Genomic DNA, 27,664 nt, shown 5'->3' on the forward strand with positions numbered 1-27,664 from the left:
CTGCAAAGAGCGAGCGCTCAATTTAAATAGCGGGCCCCTTTTTCTGACCGAGCGAGCGCAAATAGCGTCTGGCTCTGAATCAGGCCCATAGTCCCATATCCTGCCAGGTAAGTCTTAAGTGTCTCATACCTTTAAACTTATTATCTGCATCTATTTCATTTGGTGGATGCTTCAAATCAAAAGCATTCAATCAAGTAAAAATATGGAGCCCTCTTTAACATTATTGCCAATTAATATAGTACATTATGTGAAAGTATGTGAATTAAGTGATGCAATGAGGACCAGCATATACAATTGTGTACACAAATGTCAAAATCACTTATAAATAACAATCACATAATAAATAAAACATGCTCAATGCCAAGTTAGTAATGATATTATATTTTATGTGTCAATTCATCATGAAAGAAAAACACTTTCAATTATGTAATAGAGCAATTATATAGTAATGTATGTATTACTCTTCTACAAATTGCAGATTTTATTTATTCTTCCTTATTGTCTCCACCGACAGCATTAACTGCAGACTTAGCTGCAGACTTAGCCACAGTCTTAGCCACAGTCTTAGCAGTCTTAACCAATGCCTTAGCCAAGCTGCCAAACAATCCTCTCTCATCTCTTATTTCATCATTGTCATTCTGGCTTTCATCCTCCCTACAACAAAGAGAAAAAAAATTATTGTCAGCAAATACATTAACAAAATATCAAAATGTAATCCATGATCAGTGATTTCTATCTGATAAAGCGCAAAATGTCAGAGTGAGTGTAATTTTTGTTGAAGTGTCACTTGCATGTTTAATTACATAACATATTTGATGAAAGTGAATTGACAACAGATGAAAAAGATGTACTGTACTTTGGTACCAAATTAGTATATTAGTCGCTGTCCATAACCACTAGCTAAACCCTTTAGTGAATTTCACCAAAAGAACGATTTATCACAGAATACCAATGTACTGTAAGTGACTAATAATAGTCTTGTAAGAAAAATTTCAACACTACATGTACTCAGTTTAAGCTGATATAAAATTAATTTTAATAGACAAATATAAAATTTTGTTGAATAATTATTACAACTTACTTTTCTGCTTTCCCAAGTTGTACAAGGCAGACGAGGGCCACAGCTGTCACCAGTATTACCAATTTGGGATTCATCTTGGGCTTCTAAATATGTTTAAGAACATACGTTGTAATCACTTAGTACATGGGACTTAATTAAGTTATTTCATCATGTCCTTATAGAATAAATCCAACTTTTGTGGCCTTTTTTTTAGTTTGAGCACAAATGTGTAAAATATGTATACTAGAAAATACTAACATATACTGTCTAGACACATATGGCCAAATGTAATAGGGTGAGTTTAGAAAATGTGAAAGTTTAGCAGTAAACTCATATTGGTTGAGTTTTTATCTTCAAAATACTGTAGGAAAACATCTGGATGAGATTTTAAATCATGAGAGTTTTTTTAGTCTAATAACATGTGAGTTTGCATGTTCTTGGACTCTATTACAGTGGGCGAGATTAAAAAGTATGAGCGTTTACTGCTAAACTCTCACATTTTCTAAACTCTCACCCTATTATATTTGGCCCATAGCATCTGATTCAGTATTAGAAGCAAATAAAAAAAAAGGAGACATTTTCTCCTAGAACGTACCGTTTTGCAATGCAAGGGGTGCAAATGCATTTATTTATTTATTCGTTAATGTATTTATTTTGCAATGCAGGAAAACTGTTGTCTGGTTCTAAATGTTGTGAACAAATACTGACCAGCTTTATTTTTACAATGAAATTTGAATAAAAAGATAGTACACCCATCTCAGATATAAATCTCTCTGCACATTTTATATCTTTCCCACCAGCAGTGCATCAAGGTTTTACTATGGCACATATTGCTCCTTTTATTTTTGCTATCAATCCTGAATCAAGCCAATATTGTTACATACACAGCTAAGATTTTATCATAGATTTTCAATTTGCAGCTGTTGTGACTACACTATTCTTAATGGGTATGATTCTATATAGTGGCACTAAGAAGGGTGTAGTGGGTACTAATTACCCGGGCCCAAACTTAATGGAGGGGCCCAATGGGGGCCTTGGTCCGCCGCTGCCCACCCCTCTCCCCCTTATCTGTCAGTGGCATTATCTCCCCAGCCCAGCACATGCTGCTGTGGTGGGTACAGGGAGGCTGCTGTCGCTAATCAACAGCAGCAGTCTCTTTTCTGGATGGGTGGGAGGGGGGAGGTGGAACAGATCTCACCGATTGACCCCTCCCCAGATCAGCTTCTGACAAAAACCCTGCATATATAGTCTATTAATAATTTATTTTTAAGGAGGCATGACCACGCCTCCATACATTTGGCCACACTCCTTGCCAGTACCCCGGCCCCACGAGGCTCTCTATGTCACTGATTCTGTTTTGGGAGTAAATGAAAAAAATGCATTTAACTTTATACCTGGACAAACAATGTTGCACTGCATGGGGTCCAAATACATTTATTATTTTTGCATGCATGGTAAATACAGGCTGCTTTCACACATAGTTCACTAATGCTGGACAGCTTTATTTTTACACTGCAATTTAGATTTGAGTTTGTACATGCTCCCCCCCCCTCATATTTACATTTCTATACAAATTTTACATCTAACCCACCCAGGGCCGGATTAAGGGCCACATGGGCCTGGAGCTGAAAATGATCAAGGGCCTATTATGAAAATCAGAGGAGGTTTGACCATTGCTGCGTGGGTGTGGCCACTGCCATGTGGGAGTGAACATACCCTACACTTTCATCACCTATGTCTCCCTAAATATGTAAAAGTTAAAAAAAGCTTCATTTTGTGAGTTAACTAGAAATATAATTTTACTACTTATGATTTATGGCTGACCATGTGGACAGCAGATGGCCAGTCAACATCATGCTGTCATGAAGATGGGCCTATTTTTATGTGGAGGCCTGGAGCTGTAGCTCTATCCGCCCCATTGTTAATCTGGCCCTGAACCCACCTGCAGTGCAATATGGTTTTGTCAAGATGCTTAGTCACTTACTCTTTTTTGTTTTATTTCCAACACAGGATCATACCTCATATCTATTCCCCCCATTGTATTATTAGGCAAATGTCAGTGGTATAAACTGATTAGTATAAAGAGCTATTCGTGCTATTTATTTTAAACCTAGTGATGCAGTACCATGATTGTGACAAACAGCTGGGGAAGAGTGTAAATAAATAAATATATACAGCTGGCCCACAAAATATAGAAGCTGCAGAAAATTAATGTTTTATATTTCTGCAACTTCCCAGTGAAGTCACAGTGGATGTTACTGTAACCTCATTGTCACTAGATGGTAGCCAGTGCATGGATCATTTGGGTCCAGGGACAGACCAGGGCTATAGATGAGCCCTGGCTGTCTGCCCTGTGTGTGCCTTAGATGCAGGTGCTCACAAAGGGGGGCGTGGTTAAGTTTCAAGGGGGCGTGCTGTGAGTCATGGTTGCCTGGCATCGCGGCAATCCCCCATCCTTTCCCGGCCAAGCAGAGTGCATCGTCCCCCCAGAGCTCATTTCATGTATCCGGCGGCATGTGGTGGAGGGCGGGGGTCTCCGCGTGCCAGCCTTGAGGCCATCAGCCCTTCTGGCATTTGCCAGAAATGGCAGATGGCCAAACTGTCCCTGTTTGGGTCTGTGTGTACAGACCTGCAATGGAGCAAGTACATGCTGCTGTATGAATACTGGGGGGACCTTGCACTTACTGTAAGTAAGCCTGTAGAATCAAACTTGTGGCATCTGGGTAAGTTATTGGATATTGGGGGTCTGTCTCTCATCTGCAGACCTATGAAATCATTTTTTCAGTTATGTACATGAATTTCATGAATTTGTAAAAGGTTGATTTAGGGGTAGGGTGAAGAGTCTGCAGTCTAAGGGCTCCTATTGCCAGACAGCAGGACCATATGTTAATGCAAAATGTAGCAATTTCATGCTAATACTACATTACTGCCACAGAAAATCATGATGGCAACCAATGTAATATCTTCTTGTCCCACAAAAATCAGGCGTTGCTTACTTACTTTATTGTATAGTGAGTCTCAACTTCCTAATTTTTTTCCACTTTCAAATATGAGTCCACACCAGTAAAGCATAAGTGTTAGATTCGTATATATGGGGATTCATTTCAAGGAAACCAACTTCATGGTCTATCTCACAGTATATGATGGATGTTGGTGATGCTCCCAAAACATTTGTGCTCTACACATGAATATCTGTTGCAAGGGGCACCTCAGACAAAAATATGTTGGTTTTTTTGGGGCACTCCTGTAACTAATATTGTTATTAATGATACAGTGGTAATTTAAAACTTAACTTTTAATAAATTATCCTCTAAAAAGAGTCAAAAAAGTAAAAAAATAAAATCTAAATATGTTAATTAGAAAACAATTAAATGATATTGAAATCATACGATAAATATCTAAATATGTTGACGTGGCAAAATATCTTATGCACCTCCTGGTAAAACACATCTAAGGTCACCAACCTCCAGGAAAATACACCAATCTCACTAAGCTTATATATAGAGATAAGTTCAAATAAATATAGAAAAATAGAGACAAGATTTTATATATGATATATCAGACCAGTACAGGTTTTGGACACCAGGGTTTGGTATAAATAGCTTGTTAAATAGGTGATCGAGGTACAAAAACTCCCAACAAAATACCAAAAAAATAAGAGCAAAAATAGATTTTTCCAAAGCAGAGTTGCTTTAACAATCTAAACAGTATATAGCAAAATGGATAAGAATTCACCTTTAATTGGCCATCTGCTCATCTTATGTAGATTGTAAGGAAAGATTTGCATACTTCTTATACCAGAAAAATGCTGTCATACATTTAATGATTCTGTTTCTCACTTCAATGAATACAAAAATGAGCTGTACCAATAAAGCCCATTCACTAAAGATACGTTTACAGGTTTCTATCCACAGTGGCCCTGATTCAGAGCCGGACGCTCTGACAGAGAGCTCGCTCAGAATCAGGGCCCTCCTTCTCTTTTTTAGAGCGGCCTCCTGGCCGCTCGCATAGCTGTCGGTGACCACCCACAGCTACAGCGAGCGGCCAAAAAGATGGTCGCGATGGTCAAGACCATCATGACCATCGGGTTTGCGACGAGACCCTTGTGGTAGGGTCTCGTTGCCGCAAGCCCTGGAGTGCTTTTGGCTCTATCAGAGCCGAAGGCACTCCCACTGACATCACTTGTGATATCTGTGGGGCCTGCCCCAGACGGTAGGCATTCCCATAGGAACGCCTCCATCTGGGCAGCCACATCCACCAAAGGGGGCGTGCTGTCACTCACCATCGACAGCACGCCCATTTTGGTACGAGACCCATATCGCTATCCGGATCTCGTGCATGCGCACAACGGAGCCGGGTCTGTCGTGCGCATGCGCACTGGGCCAACATCGACCCGCTTGCGAGTGCTCAGCACTCGCGAGCGGTTCTGAATCAGGCCCAGTGTTCATAAGGAGCCTACACACTAGATGATCTGGTCACGATGCGATATCGTGTCCGATTTCTCCCCCGACAGCTCCCCGGCAGTCGTGGGCATGACTTGGTGTAAAAAACTATCCAAATAGACCCACGATCTATCATGTCTCCAACACTATTCCAGTGCATCGTGACTGAGATTTTCAGATCTTGCCTGCGCATCAGCATCGTAATCGTAAGTGGAGATTCATGATTAGGACATATTTTACACGATCTGTCATCCCGATGCGTCGGCTTTGGGCTGAATGTGTAACATATCACCTTGTGTGTGGGCATCTTTAAGTCCTGATAATCCCACTATATTTATGTAATCACATTTAGATCAATGCAAAATATACACTGGGGCTCCTGCTATTTTTTTTCCCCCTGATGCCAATATATTTCACAACACAATGCAGTGATGGTGTCAGTGGAGAGAGGAGCCCAGTGAAAGAACACTGTAACTCTTGTAAAGTGTACTGTAGATAGGAAGAAAAAGTAACATAGAAGAAAAGAGAACCAGAGTTAAGTTAGTATTGTAGGAGGGAGGAAGGGAGTCACTGTATGTCATAAGTTAAAAAAAATGGACTAAAAGAAAAGTATGGTATGATTAAAAAAGCTCAAATTAACCACTTAACTGACAATGTTTCCCCATAAAACCATTCAGAATTTGTTGTTTTTTTATACAATAAAGGTAAAATTATTTTTAATAATAGATATATTTTTTTAATTAAATATTTAAATATATCTAGAGCAGGGATGGGGAAATGATTAAGGCCTGCAGAATGATTTGGTCTGGCCCTTGCAGCTTTTTTCTGCTAGCCTCATCTGGCTAGCAGGATGCCTAGAATGGCCCCCTACAGCCAGAATCTATGCAGCAGTGCCACCTGTAGCGTTCTTAGGACACTTCTGGTGTTCACACCGCTTCCCTTACAGCTCCCAGGAGCATCCTCAGGATGATCTGGGCATTGCTGTAAATATCGGCGTTTATGGCCCCGCCCCATGTGATATCGCATGAAGGGGGCGTGGCCTGTACCGGCCGGTGAATAATGTTATATATATATATAAATGTTCCTCAGCACAAAAAAACACCCCTGATCAAGAGGGTGCTTTGCGCCCCCCCATCCACCCTTATAAACCCCTACTATAAAATAACTTTCCACCCCCTATTGGCAATAGACTCCCAAGTGGTCATATTTCCTAATAATAATACCCCCAGAGCCCCTTATTAGTAAAAAAAATCACTGTTTTCTAAACCAACTCTACCCCCTTGTAAAAAGCTCCTTTTTTTGGACCACCTCCCTCATCCTCCTACCATGTGACCAATATATATATATATATATATATATATATATATATATTATTATTTTACCCACCCTCCAGTGTCATATTTCTCTATATTACACCTCCTCCACCACCACTGATGCTAGATTCCAACTGGGGGTTACTTCTTATCTTCATGGGCATATACCCCCCTCCCCCACATGCAGAGTGCATCAGAGCATGTATCAGGTGGGACTAATCCCTCCTGCTGCAGATGATTTCTGCACTTGCCCCATAGTGCTGTTCGCATGGCATTCTGGGGTGTGATTCCAGAAGTGATGCGGGCGGTCACACTTCTCGGATGTCCGGGGAGTCAGATGAGATCTTTTCTGTACTTATGCAGAATTGATCTCCTCTGCAAAAGCAGATGGTGGCATCACCAGTTAATAGTTAAAAAATATATAGAGGAGGGAGGCAGCCAGGACCATGGAAAGGAAAATTAAAACATAGCGATGGAGGCCAAAGAAAACCAGGCTCAAATGAAAAAATATATAAAAAGATAGAGGGTACCGAGAACAAAGCCCAAATTTAAAAAAAATAGGAAGTGGGCAAATGAGCCAAGGACAATAAAAAAAGGAACCTCATTGGGTTGGAGGCGACAGTGGTGAATCTTTAATGGGTAAATGGTGTGTGGTACACACATTTTCCTGTTTCCATGGAGGCCCACACTGTAAACCCTGCACTCATAACCTATACTTACCTCTCCGCCGATGCCAGTGTATTTGTCTGGTAAATTTAAGGAGAGGAACAGCATAATTTTTTGGACGTCTGCGCATGTGCATTAGACTCTGCCATGGCGACAGCCTACTCCTTGAATGACCCACCAAGAGTGGGGGGACTGCAGGGAGACTGCAAATGGGGTTCCTCCTCTCATAAACTGCCCCTTGGTGAGGGCAGAGATGAAATGTCAAATGGCAAAAAAATATATACTGTGGAGGGGGTGGGCTGCAAAGAAGAGTGTGAGGGTAAGTCAGTGAGGGGGTCTGGAGAGGAAACTGATAACATGCAGAGGAATGTTATATAATAAAGGCACCCCACATGCACATTTGCACATTCAGTACTAATAGATACATTTATGGTCCTCTTTTAAGAAACAGTAAAGGTGCTTTTCTAGTTTTATAATGACTTTACAAGGAAATTAATAGTAATAAAATATAGGAACACAATCTCCTCCCTTTACACTCTGTCATGTATTTAAAGAAGCTGGGGGTTAGAAAGAAGGCACCATCTGTGCAGTTTATAAATACATAGTATATAAATACATGGTATATAATATGCTTTAAAACAGCAAAATATCTTTCTATAACAGCGCTTAACACTCAGTCATATAAAAATCATGAACACATACAATAGAGGATGATATCTATCTTACCCATAATAGTCTCCATTAAATATGGCAGAAAATTATATATTGTAAATTTGATCGAGAGAAGACATCCTGAAGAAAAAACAGTCTTCTTTTTGAATCAAACTGTAACTGTCTGTCTGTATTTATATTTAGAACCAGTAAATTATATATATATATATAATCACACAAATGAATAATACCAATTAATGAGTGTAAATTTAAAAGAAAAGATTACAACCAATAATTCCCCTCTTGTCAGTTCTATCTTAGTGGATGTACACATGCCATCTGTTGAAATTCTAAACATGTTGACATTCTAAAATTTGACATTTTGATTGTTGATATTCTAAGTGTTGACATATTGAATGGAACCCCTTTAAATCATTGGTTTTTCTATCTCCATTATGCATTACATAACTGTCCATTAATTGTTTGCCATGTGGAAGGGTAACCCACTCTTCTGGGAGTCTGTGAAGAGACGTGTAAATTACCTCTATAAATTGCAGTATTGCTGCATTGCAATCAAACTAAACAGTACTTATTTCCCATTAATGTGCTTTAGTATGTTTTAAAAATTTCAACAAAGCCTTATATTTTATATTTATTTTAGAAGCAAATATATCAATATATCAGTTTTAGAAGCATTTGACTAAAATTAATAAGTAGTATCTTTAAATCTACTGGCAGTTCATTCTATTTAACACATTCTAATAAATATACATAATCTAATAAGTGTTTTACAGAAAATAATATTCCAGTGAATTATAAAGATTAGTAAGAATATGAGCCATACTTACTCTCCTTCTGTCCTTGTTGTTAGTTTAAGCTATTTCTACAAGAGTGCTAAATGTACATTACTGTTTATCAGCTTTTTATATTGTAGAGGTAATAATAATTCAGCCATTGGCTATTTGAGATAACATGGCATACAGATCACAAGCAGCTGGCATGGCACACATACAATGTAACAAAAACTTGTGATTAATCCTGTTATAGTGAAAACAGGAGCTCCATCCGGTTCTCACAGGATATCATGAAGCTTGACAGATCCTGCATTAGATTTTATTTCCATATTTAACTTTTTCGTTACAAACACTGGTCAGTTTAGCTTCATATTATTACTGGATAAAGTGCACCTAGAGACGTACATTTCTGCAAAAGTGGAATTTCCTAAATTCATTTTTAAAATGTGCAGAATAATAAGTGACCTCTACCACCCCAGAATTTGTAGAAAAATCATGTTCCCTTATAGGAAGATGAGGGCAGAGGGACCTTAAGACAAGCAGAGAATGTACGGTTACCACCCATCCAGGATTACTACAGGCAGTTTGGTACAGTATGTGTATGATGTCATGAAAATAATCCTCCACCATTCTTTAGATTGTGACCCTGTCAGATGGAGGTGTCACTAATTTTTAGCAATTCCTTTAGACCCAACCAGATGTTACAATATTGTGTTGACTCATCTGCATCACCACTGGGTCTTTTGGGTAAGCTGAGTTTTTTCCTAGCAGCTGCTGGAAAAACTGTAGGAAGAGATGTCATCATGTCTTGTACCACTAGAGCTGCCAACTTGCTCACCAGGAGTTCTTTGCATCTCTTAAGATCTGGGTCAGTTGAAAAGAGAGACAGCACATATGACTTAAACCTAGGATCCAACATGGTCGCCAAAATGTAGTGATCTATTTACAAGATATTGGCAACCCTTGGATCCTGGCAAAGTGAACAAAAGACTTTGATCTACAAGTCCACCTTGTAGAATTGATTTGTTTCATTTCCTCCTTCAATTTCTCAAGCTGATTTTCCAAAAACCTATTTAGGAGAATCACCTGACTCAAGCTAGCAGTGTCTGAACTCACTACAGAGGTATCTACTGCTAAGGGTTTGAGAACCTTGAATAAGACAGAAAGCATCTCCACTGCGCTGAACTAAGGAACATCTCTTTCTCTCCCAATGTCATGGCTTGTTGTATAGCTGTTGATGGCTTTTTGCTATTCATCCATCCACTGAAGCATATAAAGGGTGAAATTCCATCTGGTTACCACCTCCTGCCTCAGTTGGTGGCAGGGCAAATTCAACTGTTCTTGCAGCTGCTGCAATCTCCGGCATGCTGTGACTGAATGGCAAAAATGTCCCAAAATGGTTTCAGCCACTGGCAGCATCTCCTGCATGCCCCTCTCATTTTTTAAAAAAAAAAAACCTGTACCACTAAGGTGATGGGACATGTTGGAATTCACCCAGCTATGATGCTCTCACAATATTGGTGGCATTGTCAGAATTCACAAATCCTGAGGAGAGTCCATGTGGGGAAAGCCATATTGAAATTACATACCTTAGTTTTTCTAAAGAGGTTGTCAGTGGTATGCCTCTTAGTAAAGCCGGTGATATATAGAGTAGCCTGCCTCTAAATGAGCTGGTGTTTTTAGTTAGATACTGCTGTTGCTGATAAAGAAGCATCACTCACCCAGTGAGCTGTCACAGTCATGTAACCTTTAGTTTGACCACTAATGTTTGTCCACTTATCTGTGATGGACAGTTGGTATATTGGCATTTTGTAAGCCAATATTTATTATTTTTTTAATGTTCTGGTACAGCCGAGGAATGGCTTTTTGGGTACTGGAATCGAGATTGAATTTAGTACCTGAGACACAGGACCTAAATTAACTATGTGAAACCCACTGCATTAATGGTGAATATTGGATGCAGATCTAATACTAGCATAGCCATGTTAGCATCAGTGATCCACTGTGCGACTGGGTGAGAGCTGTCATACTTGCTTCCCCTTGCAAATGACTGTTTCACAGTCAGTTGATATATTTAAAATAGTAGTTTCCTTAGTCCCCTTCTGGGATATAGATCCATCCCCAGCAACAGCAGGCCTACCACTGCAGGATTCTGCTAAGGAATTCTGTATATGGGAGGAGTCACCTAGCTTTAACAAACTGGATGCAGGACTACCTCTAAACATTACTGTGTATATTGAGGCTGAAAGTGTTGGCAGAAGAGATAGCAGGTGCTGGGATCTAGTTGAACTTGAGTGAAGGGAGCTAGCTGATGCTGAACTGCTTGTTGTTATTTTTTAGCACCAGTTTCTTATGTAAATGTCTAAGAGGGTGGAGGTTACTAGATGGTTAACATCCCCACCTCTACTTACAGTGTTTTTACAAATGCTACAGATGGCTTGACAATTGTCATCAGGATTTGGGTAAACATAAATCCACACATAAGAGGTGCATTTGTTGGTCCTATACCCAGGCATTACAATGGCCTTCCTGTTTTCATGTCCAAGAGCTGCTTCCACTAGTGCCTGACTTATACAAACAACATCCTCATCCTCAAAATTCTCATTAACACTGGCATCAGCTATGCAAACATCCCTCTCATCCTTTTGATCTTCCTCTGTGGCATCCTCAATTTCTATGTCATCAGCTATATTTGTGCTGCTCATCCCCACATTGGCAGAAGGAGCAGGAATGGTGGAAGGCACCTTCTTTGTGAGTACAACAGTATCAGAAAGGTCAGGCTCATACATAGCACTGGAACACACTTAGGGCCACATTTAATATGGTGAGAGTTTAGAAAATGTGAGAGAAAAATCTCACATTTTTAAACTCACCCAATGTAGTATAGTCACAGAACATGCAAACTTGCATGTTTTTCAGATTAAAAAAAACTCTCAAGATTTAAACTCATCCAGGTGTTTCCTGCTTTGAAAATACAACTCGATCAATGTATTAGTGTGAGAGTTTTACTGCTAAACTCTCACATTTTGTAAACTCTCACCATATTACATTTGGCTCATAGACTCTTCTCAAGGATTTGTGACATTCTGTTTTTGAACACACAGTTTGTTCTACTGCCTTAGTGGCCTTCAATTTTTTTTACACCTCTTCTACAATGTCTTGCATTATCATAAGAGGCAGAGGGGGATGCCTCACTGACACTTGCAGAACCACCACTCATAAATAAAGGCCAAGGCCTCAGACTTTATTTGCCACTATGTGTGGTGCATGGCATGTTGGCAAGTTTATGTTTTTCTGCACCACATTTTCCCTTTATTAGATGTGTTTTTTTCTTTAGCACTGTATATTGTTTTTTTTTTAATTTTAGATGCCCTGACTTAGACCCTTTAGCTTTAGTAGAATGATTATCATCATCATCATGGTTGTTAATTTTTCAGTTCGCAGATCACTGTGTGGCTGATATATGCACATGAACAAAGCACACTAGGGTAAAGTGAACCAAACAGTACAAACAATAGAATTTCACTATCTACAGTAATTTTTTATTTGAATTTTTTATATGTCGCAGCTCAATTCATACTGCATGGAGTAACAGGGCATATATGTGCATGTGAACTAAGCGAGCTAGAGTAAAGTGTACCAAACAGTACAAACAATAAATGTAACGATATTTTTTTATTTTTATAATTCGCAGCTCAATTCAAACTATGTGGAGTCACAGGGCTTACTGTATATATACACATGTGAACAAACCACACTAGGGTAAAGCACACCAAACAGTACAAACATTAGAATTGAACTATATATTTTTATATTTTGATTTTTTTTGAGGTCCCCGTTCAATTAAAACTGTGTGGAGTCACAGGGCTTATATATGCAAGTGAACATCTCTTTAGATTGACACAGCACAGCCAATTTATAGCAGAATACAGCGCAGCCTACAGCAATGTGCCCTTCTTGTACATATTGACTAAGAGCAGAAGAGCAACTTGTGAGTAGTTGCGTAACTAGGGCAGGGCCGCCAGGGCACATGCCCTGGGTGCCACGGTACCGGCACTTTCTCGTTAGCCAGTGTAGTGCTGACCGCAATGAGTGCGGTCAGCACTACACATTTACACAGGATTGGCGATAGGCTTCCCTACACCCAGCGCCATCCTGTGCTGCACAGCTGAGCCCCTTCCCTCCCCCTGAGCGCTTACTAAATAGCGCCAGGCGGAGGGTGAGAGGTGGGCCTAGGCTGGTGCATTTTTACACACACATCGCCACCAGTGCTGTGGCAAAGTGTGTTTTAATCAGCAGCCAATGAGAATCAGACAGACTCTCATTGGCTTCTGCGCCCACTGCAAGAGCCGTCCTGGAGCTCACTCATGAGCTCCACCTTCCAGCTCCTGCAGTGGGTAATGGGAGAGACATCATGATGTCTCTCCCATAATGCAGAGTGCGCCAGCCAGACTAACATGCGGTGGCAGCAGGAGCAGTGGCCACAGCTGAAGTGAGGATTCAGGTACTGCATTGGGGGGGCACTAATTGGGGCACTACTGGGGGCCCTCTACTGGGGGCACTACGGGGGGGACCTCTACTAAGGACTACTACTGGGGGGGCTTCAACTGGGGGAACTGCATTGGGAGGGGGGTCCTCTACTGGGGACTACTCCTGTGGGGGAGTACTACTGGGGGCACTATATAAGGGGCTTACTACTAGGGGCACAAGGGGAACTGCACTGGGGTGACCACTACTAGGGGCACTAAAAAGGGAGGACCACTACAGGGGGCACTGTATTAGGGGCAATGGATACGGGGATCACTCCTGGGAGCCTGCATAAGGGACACTACTGGGGGGCACTGCATGGGGGGACTACTACTGGGGGTCACTATATATAGGGCACTGCATAGGGGGTACCACCTCAGAAGAAGGCCACTGCAGCTTGCTGACACACGTTGGACCCATTACCTGTATACTACACACCAGGGAACACCTGAGTCACCAGGCGACGTGAAGTGGATGAAGTAAAGGCAAGCACCCGTGACAGGCAGAGCCGCGAGTGAAGATAAGAAGTGTATATGGGAAGACTGTGGTAGGCGGGGATCTCGGTAGCATGGCAATTGCAAGCGGGACAACCGTCTCGTGTGCTATCCAACTGAACACTCCCCACATCACCAGGAATTCCACCCTTGAACCACAAAGGAGATGATACATGAGCAGTGCCATGCAGCAGTGCATGTGAGTGCTATCTACTCACATGGTATGTAGTCGGGAAGCTGGCGGACCTAATCCCAACAGCCGGCTTCCTGACTATCATATCCCGGCAAGGGTCTAAAGACAGGCGTTGATATACCGACGCCTGTCATTAGACATACGCCGGGAGCCCGATGTCCGGCATCCCAATCGAAGGGATGCCGGGTGCCAGGTTCCGAGCACGGATAGCCATGGGGGGAAGGGTTAGGTTTAGGGTTCCTTGGAGAGATTTAGGGTTAGGAACCCCCTGGGAGGTTAGGTTTAGGCTATAGGAAGGGGGGTTAGCGTTAGACACCCCCAAGGGGGACTTAGGTTTAGGCAGCGGGGAAGGGGGGGGATTAGGTTTAGGCGCTTAGAGGGGGGATTAGGGTCAGGCACTGGGGGAAGTTTAGGGTTAGGCACCTGTAAGGGAGGGTTAGGGTTAGGGGGTAGAAATAGGTTAGTATATACTTACCTTTGACAATCGGGATTTCCTCCTCTGCCGGGATGCCACTGTCAGGATTCCAACTGCCGGGCATGGGTCCAGTGGTAAATCATACCGATTCTGCTCACATTTACCTTACCACCCCTTCAGTGCCAAGCAAGACTGCCAGTTACTGCAGAACTGACAGTTGATACTTTCTGCAACTTAAATCTGGACCCCCTAAAGGAATTTTGCACACAGAAGCATGTATTGGAAATAAGAACACTATCCTATATCCATTCCTGAACTCACTCCTCAACCATTGAAACGTCATTCGTTTACTTACCTGGTATTATTCTTTTGAAACTGATATATGGGTTTTTTTTGACGTTTTTGATTTTCATATATTTTTTATATACATTTGTTATACCTTTTTTGGATAACCCCTCCCCTTTTTAAAAAAAAGATTTTTAGTCTTACCTTCCCTTTCATATACCCTGCCTCACCATCATCCCTTCCCCTTCCCTCCATGTTTCCCTGTAAGTATTTGTTAGTCTGTCCATTTATAGTATGAGCTCATTATTACAATAAAATCCCACCTTTAAACTAGTAACTAAGTGCATGAGTCAGACCCGCTCTGTCGCTCCGGGTCTCACTACAAGATGGGGTGGCTGTCGATGCTGATTGACAGCTTGCCCCATTTTGTAGGCAGGGAGGGAGGGTGGCTGCACAAATACAGGAGTTCCCTTAGGAATGCCTGCCATTTGTGGGTGGCCCTACTGACATCACTCGTGATGTCAGTAGTGGACTTCCTGTTCTATTAGAGCAGGAAGTCCACTCGTGCTTGCGGTAGCTGAGCCCCTCCAGCAGGGTCTCGCCACAAGCCCGATGGTCGCGATAATCGTGACCATCACCAGGCCGCTTGCACAAGCTGTGGGTGGTCACCCACAGCTGTGCGAGCAGCCTGGAGGCAGGGAGAAAAAAAAAGGAACACCCTGATTCAGAGCGAGCGCATGCAAACAGCGTACACCTCTGAATCAGGCCTTAAGTTTCTTTACAGTGATCTTCATTTTACCCTAAGACCGTACATTATAAGGATGTACAGTATAATGTATGTCTTATGCCACTCTTCTCTAAACAGACCTAAAATACAAAGGTGAGTGCTAGCTGCCCCAAACAAATCAACAGGGAGTACCACTACTGGGGGCACTGCATAGGGGAGACTACTACTGGGGGCACTATATAAAGGGCACTGCATAGGGGTACCACTACTGGGTGCACTGTATAAGGGGCCCTACATGGTGCACTGCATAGGGGTACCAGTACATGGGGCACTGCATAAGGGGAACTAATGGCAGGCTGTATAAGGGGGACCATTACTGGGGGCATTGCATACTGAGGGTACTGTATAAGGGGAACAAATGGGGGGGCTGCATAAGGGGGACCACTACTGGGGGTACTGTATAAGAGACACTGCTTGGGGCCTGCATAAGAGGGACCACAACTGGGGACATTGCATACTGGGGGTACTGTATAAGGGGCACTACTGGGGTTAAGGTGCATATGGAAAGGAATGTTAAGAGTGACGAGAAAGGGGAGTGTGTCATGTTGACATGCCCCATTTTTAAGTGAACACGCCCCTTGTGACTGCACTCATTTTTTGGGTGAACACACATAGGGGGGGGCTCCATTTTTAAATTTGCCCTGTGCTCCAAATACCCTAGTTATGCCACTGCTTATGAGTATTGTTGAAGCCGGATAATTGGCTGAGACAGGATCAGTTAAAAATTAGATCTGCACAACGCCATCTTGCGAATGGCAATGAGACTCCTTAAAAATGAGATCTGTACGACGTCATTTTGCGAATGGCCACCCTGCGCCATTTTAGCGAAACTCACACTTAAGTACATACGGCGATGCAATTATTAGCATCGTGCGACTGCATATCTCATCATGCCCCATATACACATTGAATATGCACAGTTGCGCTGTTAACACCATACGCACATTAGCAACTGCATAATACCCCGCATGCGAACACTGTTTATTAGTTTCATGCGTTCGCAACTGCCCCAAGTTAAAAGTTCTCACTATATAAATACAGGCAGTCACTAAAACATACAAAGGGATCAACCCTGCAAAACACGTACCATGGTGAACTCTAACTCGCGTTCTTTCCCAAACCCCTAATACTTACACACTGCACATTTTACATAAAAGGTTTCATAGCTCCAAAGTGTAATATTCAAGGTTTATTCATTTATTACTAATGTTGTGAAATAAAGATTATTTGATATCTAAGGTTTAGTACACGATAAGCAGACCGTGTTTGGTGTTGTACTGATCTACACTGTCTCAACAGCTTCCCGGTGTCATCGGTGAGAAGATCGCAACATGCATCTGCAACTTATGGACTACAGAGAGTTAAAATACTAAAATCTACTATGTAATATTAGCAGCTTAGATTTGCATACAGCAGGAAAAAGGAGACAAAAGGCTGTCGGAGGCTGACCTGTGTCCATTTGAATTGACCTGTTAACTGTCCTGTAACAGAAGCATTGTGACAGAGAACCAATGGAATCATGCCAAACTTGCTTATTATATTGCCTGTCCCTGTAAGAGTAGATATGTGCGCTCTCTGACCCCAATCGGGAGTCTTCTTGCTGATGCTGTTGACGGAGGTTTCTTGCTGATGCCGGTATCTGGTCCCAGAGCGCGTGCGTATGTAACAACTGTACTTTGGGTCTGTATGATATATTTGTGCTAATTGTCTTTAGATAACAGCATGTAACCTTTTGTTGTTATGTTAAATAATAACCTTTTGTGCATTGGAAACACATTCAAAGTCTGAAGGCATTTATGTACTATGCGACTCAGTACGCTAAATTTGCGACAATTTTAGAAGGTATAGGCAGGATCGTATAAAGGTATAGAGGGTATAGGCAGGATTGTACAGAGATTTTTACTAGGTATCGATAGTCTGGACATAGCAAAGCCTTTACAGCAGAGGACAGTACAGCATACAGCAGTATGCTCACTATACACATTGCCTAATATACAGAGCAGCACAGCCACTTGTGAGCCTGGACACAGCACAGCCTATACTGCAAAGTACAGTGCAGCATAAAACAGTGTACCCATGCTACACAAAATGACAAATAGCAGCACAGCCTTTACAGCAGAGTACAGCATGTAGCAGCGTGCCTGGCATGGAAATGGTGCTAAGACCCAGCTGTGGCACCTTATATAGAATCCAAAACCCACAAGATCTGAGGCCGCAAGGATGACGTATTGCCTTGAAGTGGAATCAAGGCAATAAGTCAGACGAGAAGGCCCAAACCGCAGCTTGGATTGAATCGGATGTCTGATGTTTGGGCGGATGCTTCTAGAGAGATGTACTTCACTTGGATCCAGTTGTCAGTAGATATGGCATTATGGGCTCTCAGACCCTTTAAACCTGCACTTGCATGTGTACACTCTATACCACTACACAATTAAACAATCGTTTTGAATTTTCACAACAGGAGTAGCTGTAACCTTTAAAATTCATAACCTGCACTTATGTACCTTTCAAAAAACGTTGTAGTTGGAGAAAGTTTCAGCTTGTCTAAGTATTTCTATTAAGATAAGTGTTTTGTCAGGTTGTGGCCTGGGGACGGCCATTACTCACCACAATGCCGGCTTCCCCTGATCTCATTGGCATTCAGATGTCAGATGCAGCAGTCAGTGATGCACTGAGGATTAGTCCTAGGATCTGCAAGGACTATCTTGGGTTGTGCTGTCGCTTGGTTAATGCAGTTGCTGTCATGGATGCAGCCATGACAGTTCATTTCACCTGACTACCTTTTTCCTGTGGTAGCATCATAAGCTGCCAGCTGATGTGGTCCACCAATGGACTGCTACCGTTGGGTATTTAGCCAAGCTCCATGTAACAGGAAGTTGCCTGAACAACTGTGGTCTCATTCCAGGCTCCATGTTGGTCCGTGCTGAGTTTATTCGCAGTATCCTCCAGTATGTCTTCCAGTGTTACCCATGTCCCAAGTTCCAAGTGTTTCATATCACCTCTCGAGTTTTTATTTCTTTTGTTCCAGTGTCTCCCTGTTTGTGGCTACTATATACAACACTCTGTACCTGAGACCAGTGATTTGGATTAAAGCTCTATCTGCATCTGGGTTCCCAGTGCATCAATTAATGATATCTGCATCTGGATTCAAGTACATCTATTACTGATTTCTGTGTCTATAATCCCAGTGCATCTATTACTAATACCTGTGTCTGGATTCCCAGTACACTTGTTCATTACCTGTGACAATCCCTGAGTATCTGAGCTACTATGCTCTCCCAGTACTTCTCTTGTGTCTTCCTGTGTTTTTGTTTCTTTCCCACTTGTACTGAATACTTGACTAAAGGGCTGTGACCTGCTTGTCGGGTGCAGCTAAGCCCAAATCCAAAATCCCAATTGGAGTGGTCACCTTTGGTTAGGTCTGGTCAACATTCGGTGCTAGTGGATGAGGAAGACATATGTTCAAGCCCCCTACCTCCTCCTATCTTCTTTCCCCAATGCCCAGGCTCTAAGCCCACCATCTGAGGATCTTGAGAATGCTAGTGTGACAGTTTGTTCAGGCCAAATGGAAGCCTCAGGTTTCCAGGGTGCAGAGACACTGCAAGACCTCGACACCCATATAGAGAATCAGGAGGCCACACAACAGTAGGTGCGCCATCAGAAATGTTGTGGCCCGGGATGAACCAAATAGGCAGGGCTCCCCAGCCCCAATTATACAGAGCCTCACAGCAACCCCACCTCTCTCCTTGCTCCTCACAATGAGGGGTCTGCCAGCCCAACTACTTCCCCTCTGCCATATTTACAATCACTGACAGGCTCAGCCTCGGGGGCCCATGCCCACTACTATATCCCCTCCATACCTCTCCAACCACCCACCGCTGCTGCCTGTGTGTGAGGCAGGCAGAGAAGATGCTCCTGGCTGCTCGACTGTGTTATAGGCTAGCAGTACAGAGCATACACGGCAGCAGCAGCCGGTGATTGTGGAGATAGTTAGAGGACATAGCAGTGGGTGCAAGCAGCTGCAGACCCCTAGCCGAGCCTGTCAGTGAATGTAAGTTTGGCAGATGGGAAGTAGTAGACAGGTGGAGCGGGCAGACCCCCAGAGTGTCTGGGCCCGGGACTCCAGGCCAGGCAGTCCCCCCCTGATGGCGGCCATGAGTAAATGGCTCAGTACCTCCAAGAGCTTTCTACCAAACTACTCGCCATTCAGTCTACTCTGGCTACTGTGCTTCCAGCTCCATCTGGGTCCCCTCCTGCTAACCCACCACCTCGCCTGCAGTTGGCTACACCTGAACACTTTGATGGGAGTACTAAGCATTGTCATGGGTTTATTAACCAGTGCGAGATCCATTTTGAGTGCCTACTCCAAAATGTTCCCACTTAGAGATCTAAAGTGGCATGTCATTTCTCTGTTCTCTGGAACTGCATTGAACTGGGTGTCTCCACTCTGGAAATAAGCTGATCTGCTTGTTTTCTATTATAATGACTTCATCAGTGCCTTCAAAAGGATCTTGGATGAGCCAGGTCAATTCGCTTCAGCTTCTTCCTATCTCCTTTGAGTCTGCCAAGGAACACGCACTGTGGGTCACAACGCTGTCCAATTTCAGACCATCGCATCCGAGTTAAAATGGAATGATGAAGCGCTCCAGGCAACATTCCTTCATGGATTATCTGAGAAATTGAAAGACGAGTTGGCCTCTTGAGATCTTCCTGAGTTTCTTGCAGAATTAACATCACTATGAATTAAAATTTACATCAGCCATAGAGAACGACTGTCTACCAGAGGACATGAGGAACATTTTTGAGATTGTCAAATGCCAACTCAATCTACCTCTTTCCCTTCTTCCTCAAAAGAAGTACCGATACAGGTTAATAGAGCCCGCTTAACTCCGCCTGAGCATACTCGACATTTCCAGAATAAGATGTCTATATTGTGCCACTCCTGGACATATCAACAGTGCTTGTCCTCTTCTAGTAGGAAACAAAAGACCCTAAACAGAATCGGGAGTGTCTGACTAGGGGTAGCAACCACCTCTTCACAAGTAAAGGATAGTTTGATGACTGTAGAAATTAGAAAGAATAAAATAATACAATTGCGCAAAACCTGTACATGTAACCATAAATAGGATAATCACCCTTAAGAGTCCGGAGTTATAGTGAATATATGAATGCTTTTTTCTCTGAACTCTTTGATGGAACAATTGGTGTAGGTCAAGTAAATCATTAAAACAGTCATGTAACACATCAGCATGTCTATATGGACAAGCATATACTCATCACAACAGGTTTTAAAGCAAGGTTGTAAACAGAGTTCCAGATACTCCTCAATCCTTAGGCCAAAACAGGTAAAGTGTTTCCCCCACAGCGTTCAGTGATATATGCAGCCACACCACTTAATGCATTTTGAACCAGGTTGGTTCTTCCTCAGAAGCGCTTGTGGCTGATCCTCCCTACTCCTCAATAAATACCCACTGTAATTAAGGAAATTAAAAACCTACATGTGTAACAAATTGTCCATAAACGAAGGAACACTTCTGCTTCCGCGGTATGCGTTCCATTCAGCATCCGGGCTAGTCACTGCGCATTACCGTATATAGTGTCATGTGTTCCACTTGGCATCCAAGCTGATCAATGCGTATTGCCGGATATAACGTCATGCGTTCCATTCATCACTCCTGCACATGACAGGAAATGTCATGCGTTCCACTTTATGTTTCATTACTATGCATATCCGAATAGAACAAGTCTGCATTCCATTGATTTAAATTTCATGTGTTCCATAATAAACATGGAACTCGGATATGCCTTATTATTATATTATTTCAATCCAACATTCTTGATAATATGCTTTCCACATATATTAAATAACCAAATCACATTAAATGAGATCCATTATTCTTGAAAGAACATTAGGATGTCCATTCATATACAAAAAAAAAAGAAAACAGAAGGTGATATTTTAAAAGGAGAATAATAATTTATATACCATACATACTCCAAAGATATAAAAATAAATACTTTTAAAAACAATATATCTATTTTAAAAAACATTTCATTTTAAAATGAGAGTTGAAACCTTTCGGGGCAAGAGTGCCCAATTTTAAAATTCATTTAATTTCCATTTTTGAGAGTCTAGTCTCAAGATCTCTATTTCTCCAAGATGGCTTGGCATGTTCTATGCCCCAAAACTATTTACTATAACACTCTTTTTTTATTGTTTTTAATTTTAAAATGTGCAGAGAAAGAGTGTGTCTCTAAACCTTTATGAACATTGTAAATGTTCTCTGCGAGACGTACTTTGAGACATCTACTTGTCTTCCCCAGCTATAAAGGATTGTTGAATTTATTAGCAGGCAATATTATTTCCAACCCGAGGAATAAATGAGAAATCTCTCTTCATTTTATAATACTGAGAAAATTGGACACAATAAACACGTTTGATTGATCAGTATATGTATTGAGACAGGAACATCAAGAGATATTCCAACACAAATGACTCCGTAAAGTTTTATTTACATATAATATGTCTCTAAAGGGAGAGGGATCACTTTCTGGAGGGAGAATTGATAAATCTCATATTTGACTTTTGAATGAAGTGTACCTGTACTTAAAAATGTTATACAAAATCTGTATCATATATAGTTATAGCCTGATCACATCCAGAAAATATATAAAGTATCCCTTCCAGCAATAATAACTCCACATTTAAAGGTTTGCAACTAGTGTAACAATTTCACACGGATATGTGTGACTGAGGCCTGCCCATGCAGGCTATTAGAAAGCGCAGATATCACTCTCTGAGTTAGATTCCCACTAGTATTTAGCTATATGCTATTTAGTTTGATCTAATATAAACCCTCTCCAGCAGAATAATTTCTGGTGTCACATTAAGCACATTCCTTAGCAGTCACATTATATGATTATAGCAGTGTGCCCTGTACGCAGCTAGGAAAGCCGGCATACGCTCCGCAGGGACACTTAGTCAGGGTGAAAAAAAATAACTTGAAGATATACCCCTGCACTGATGGGATAAAACCAAGATGTGGATTGACCTGTTCAGGCCTAGAGAATGGTGTGTTAGGGGGACCCCATGCTGTATGTCCCCCTGCTGTGCCATTACCACCCCAACTTGTTCAGCCCAGTGATAGTTGTAGAAAACTAGGGGGAACTCCATGTCAGTTTTTCCCCTGATTTTCCTATAAAAGCATGGGCTCAGAGGTCTTGGGCTGGTTATGCTCTTAATTTTTATTCTTTTATTTACCCTATAGAACATAAAACCATTGCACTGATTACACTGAGATGTGCAGTTCTTCTGCTAAACATGCAGCACACAAGAAGGTTTATGGGGCATATTCAATTGGGGGCGAGAATATAAAAAATCCTGAACCCGGTTGGTGTTGCCTGCAGGTGCAAATTTTTTGCTATTCAATTAGGAGCAAGGTTTTTTTATTTTTTGAGTGTCGGGAGGTTGTTTTTTGCACTACTCCACAACCAATTTTTCCTAAAATCCTCAATTTTAGGAAAAATGGTCGGGAATTGCTCTGGGACCCCGACGGCACCCCTCCTAATGACTAATTAAGCAATTGGAGTTTCCAATTAGCCTAATTAGTCAGTAATACCTTACGAAGTGTTATCTTCTGCATCCAGCATCAGGACCCGGTCTCCTGCAGCAGCAGTGAGTATGTCAGTGTGTGTGAGTTTTTATGAGTGAGTGTGTGTGCGCATGAGTGTGTCCCGGTGTGTGCCCCAAGTGTAAGTATATCCCCCCATATTGGGCGCTGCGAGAGCTACATCTCCCAGCAGCCCTTGTGCCTTATTGCAGCCCCTGGAGCCTCCAAGAAGCCCCCGGGACTCCCAGCAGCCCCCTCCCCAGTGAGAAGATTGAGAGGAGGCCACCAGGCGCTGCAGAGACAAACAGAAGCCCCCAGGCAAGTAACTAATTTTCTTTATTTTATGTTTACACGGCACAGGGTTTTTGGCTCTGAAAACCCCGCAAATAATTTTATAAATTAAATAACGTTGGTATCAAGAGCATGCATACCCACGGTAATCCAAAATTGGGCACGAGGAGTGCAAGGGTTTTTCCTAGCTAAACTTTGAGCCAAATTGAATATGCCCCTATATATTTCAGTCCAGATATAACTAGACTCATGCACTTGTAGACATGATTAACTATACAATAGTAAGAAATTAGTCAAACATGATTCTTAATAAATTTGTGTTTGATTGGGAAAAACTCACTCATGTCCCAGTGATGCCCAGTGTGTTTAAAACTAAGCCAGATATGATTCATAGTAAATTTACCCTTAAGAGTAAACTACATTAATGTACAGTATATGGTACAATGTCCTAGGCAGTCACCTAGGGGACAATGGGTTAGGGTGCACCACAATTTAATAGATACCTAAACCACTGAAAACATCACATGGTAGAAAGGATTCTGTGCTGTTTTCTCTGAAGTGCCCTGGCATGGAGCAAATGCCATTAATATATAAGAATTGAAGCTGGAAGATTCCTGCCTGTGCAGCTGGCAGGTGGTGCACCATGTTAGCGATGGATAAGGATTTTAGCACAGATATACAGTATGATGTCATAAACTTGCACTACATTCCCAGTATTCCCAGAAGATGATTCACCCTTCCTCTTGCTCCCTGCTAAAGTAGAAAAGCAAAAGGATAGTATAGCACTTGATTAAACTAGGGAAGATTTGAGGTGATTAGGGTACATTCAGACATTCTCCTGGCCCTCTATGTACATTTTTGATAATGTCCTCCTATAAATAGCAGATATCTAGTTAAATACATTTTATGAGTTTATAAGTCCTGAATTCTTATAGATGAAAAATGTGTGAGACCTCTGTTGTGTGCTGGCCAACCAAATAAAGTGGCCGATTCACAGTATGAAGCAAATGAAAAATCATTAGAAAACTGCTGATTCCACATTATGTTTGCTCTAGATGTAATGAGAAAGTATCACAACACATTTCAGAGATATCTGCTGTGGTCTCTCTATTTTAAATAGCAAATATAGGGCCTGATTCAAAGCCGGACGCTCTGACCAGAGCGCTCACTCTGAATCAGGGCCCTCCTACCTAAAAATGGAGCGGCCTCCTGGCCGCTTGCATAGCTGTGGGTGACCACCCACAGCTTATGCGAGTGGCCAAAAAGATGGCTGTGATGGTCAAGACCATCGCGACCATCGGGCTTGCGACGAGACCTTGCGGTAGGGTCTCGCTGCCGCAAGCCCTGGAGTGCTTTTGGCTCTATCAGAGCCAAAAGCACTCCCACTGACATCACTAGTGATGTCAGTGGGGCCGGACCCAGATGGAAGGTGTTCCTCCGTCTGGGCAGCAACGCCCCCGGCACACCCACCAAAGGGGATGTGCTGTCACTCACCATCGACAGCACGCCCCCTTTCGTGTGAGACCCATAGCGACAGCTTGGTTGTCGCTATGCGGGTCTCGCGCATGCACACGACTGAGCTCCGTCAGTCGTGCGCATGCGCATTAGGGCACCATCGACCCGCTTGCGAGCACTCAGCGCTCTCGAGCGGGTCTGAATCAGGCCCATAGTCCACATAGAAGTCTATAGGAGTATGGATCTATAGGAGTGCTATCCATATCACAATGTGCAATATAGTATGTGGAAAGAATAATAATATAAACCCAGGTAGGTGTATACTTGCCGAGTGTATTATACAGATGTGTTCTCTTACATTGTTGCTCAAGTCACGCTATATAGGCTTTTAAGTTACAGCGTGAGAATAGCGTGGTGAGGCGCGGTAAGTCACAGTGAGACTTGACAATATCCATGGCATGCAGAAAGATATTACACATTGACTACCAAGCAGCACTAATACACTGAAATTTAAACATACACACTGTCACAGACAAGAAAAACATGGCCTGCGTATGCATATGATCTAGTACCTTATTATCTGGTGTCGTGTTGTGCGTTCTACTGTATGTCCTGTTCCCTATGTCCTACTCTGTTTATACAGTTTACAAAATGGCTGTGAGGTAGTGGCCTTATTTAGGATGGGAGCTAAAAATTAGGCCACTCATTAATAATATAGACAAGCGTCAGGCTTTTATGATGGCGCAATGCAATATCCAGGTCTGAGTAGGCCTCCAACATTATTGAAGCAATCTTGTAAGGAGAGATGTCTGGTGGATACAACAACTGAGCCAGCGCCTTGTGCATAGTAAGTGCAGCATTACTGTCCAATTAATGTAAAGTATAGCCAATCAGGATCAGCCATAGCAGCATTACTGTGTGGCATGATGTGAATGGCCTTTGGTAAGCCAGTGGTTCACCGCCATCAATGGCAAGGAGCCAAACTATTTTTTATTTCCTCTCCATGTGCAGGAGCACTCAGTTTACCTCTGTCCCCTACACGATCTGCAAAGGCCCACCCCCACTCCCTGATTGGCCCACTGCACTGTACTTTAATAATGATAACAGATCACAATTATAAATACTCGGGATTTGTACATCACATGATTTAATCCTTTATTACACACTCAGGACCTCATTCAGAGTCGATCGTAAGCGGCCGCTCGGACGTACGCATCTGAGGTTTCCAAACCACGCATGCATAGTTAGTCGTGCGCACGAGACCTTGCAATCCAAAATGCTGTCGATCTTACGGCTTATGAGCAGGAAGTGGCTTCTGAGAGTTGATTGACATGAAAGGCCGTTTGTGGGTCATGACGGGGGTGGTGGTCTAAAAACGCAGGCATTCCTCACTGTTTTCAGGGCATTTCTGGGGTATACATAAATTTCCTGCTACGACCGACATAGAAGGCCGGAAGTAGTAAAAAGTCACTCTACGAGCATGTTAGAGGCCTGGCTGATCGTACAGCTTGAGGTTGGGTATGTGCTCTCTCAAGCCCCAGAGTACAATCGATACTATCGAATGTTACTGAGGTTATGTCTGGTGTTTCTATTTTGTACCTCACAATACAAACAGCTAATAATCATTTGTTGTTGCTAATAACACTGCTAATTGGCTTGTAATTGATTCAGTTGCGTTTGCATTAGCGAATAATAAGAATAAATACATTTCCTGGGGATGGCATATTCTATGCATTTTTTTGTAAATTTTTCGTGTAATTTGCATACAACACAAGCGGCCGCAACCATCAGAAGAAAATTAACATACAGCGACTGACAACGATCGCTAACTGCTATCACTCGTTAGCTAGAGGAGGTGCTTTGTTCATGTATGGGCGTCACTGTGGTTGCGATCGCCCGGCCGTGCGATTGGTTTTTTTCTGATTCTCGATCGTTAGGCGTACGCCCAAGCGGCCGCTTACGACCGACTCTGAATGAGGGCCTCAATTACAGCTCCCAATCTATGACAAACACACTGTTCTTGTTAAGGAAACCCCTCTGAAATAATGCAAAATCACATGGACATGGAATATTAAACAAAAATATTTATTGAGGGTTGAAAATGATGGCAGGGTAATGCAGATGAATTTGATAAAGTGAATAAGTAGGGTACACAGGAACAGTGCTGGATATACAGAGGTACCATGACTAATTGACTGCAGACCAGTAAGCAAACACAGGTTTCAAGATTGTGACAGAGATAAATGGTTCAGATATGCAAAAAGGTCCATACACTTCCATAGGTTGGAGACACAGAGCTTATATGGGTAATACCTTGGCATTGCAGGCAGGAAGATCCCAATGAACAAGACAGACTGAACTGGACCACAGACCAAATGAAATACAAGGCAAACAGACAAACACTGACCAGCACTCACTGCTTACTGCAGACAGCCTATAAGGCTGACAGACAGGTGTGACTCATAATGTGATAATCACAGATACAATAGAGAGCAGCACCTCAGGTCAGGACCAGAACATATCTGAAAGATCTGGTGACCCCTACTGGTGAAAAAGCAAACAAAACATAAATCACAAACAGACAATACTAACATAATGCCCCCCTTTCGAAGGTGTATTCCAGACACCTTAAGGTCCTTATTTCCTCTTCTTCTTCTTATTGATAAAGGGAAAATGTAAAG

The 27,664-nt window shown here is 42.3% G+C and overlaps 1 long non-coding RNA gene across 1 annotated transcript; it reads right to left on the reverse strand.

The window, feature by feature from the left end:
• Nucleotides 1-396: 396 nt before the first annotated feature.
• On the reverse strand, nt 397-27,379 carry LOC148506783 (uncharacterized). The gene is made up of 3 exons (XR_015869739.1): nt 27,297-27,379; nt 1,082-1,164; nt 397-654 (listed from the first exon to the last, which is right to left on the reverse strand). It is a non-coding gene; the product is annotated as an uncharacterized LOC148506783 (long non-coding RNA).
• Nucleotides 27,380-27,664: the final 285 nt, after the last annotated feature.

This window comes from Taudactylus pleione, unplaced genomic scaffold (genome assembly GCF_031769625.1).
Source record: "Taudactylus pleione unplaced genomic scaffold, aTauple2 ptg000396l, whole genome shotgun sequence".
NCBI classification, from domain to species: domain Eukaryota; kingdom Metazoa; phylum Chordata; class Amphibia; order Anura; family Myobatrachidae; genus Taudactylus; species Taudactylus pleione.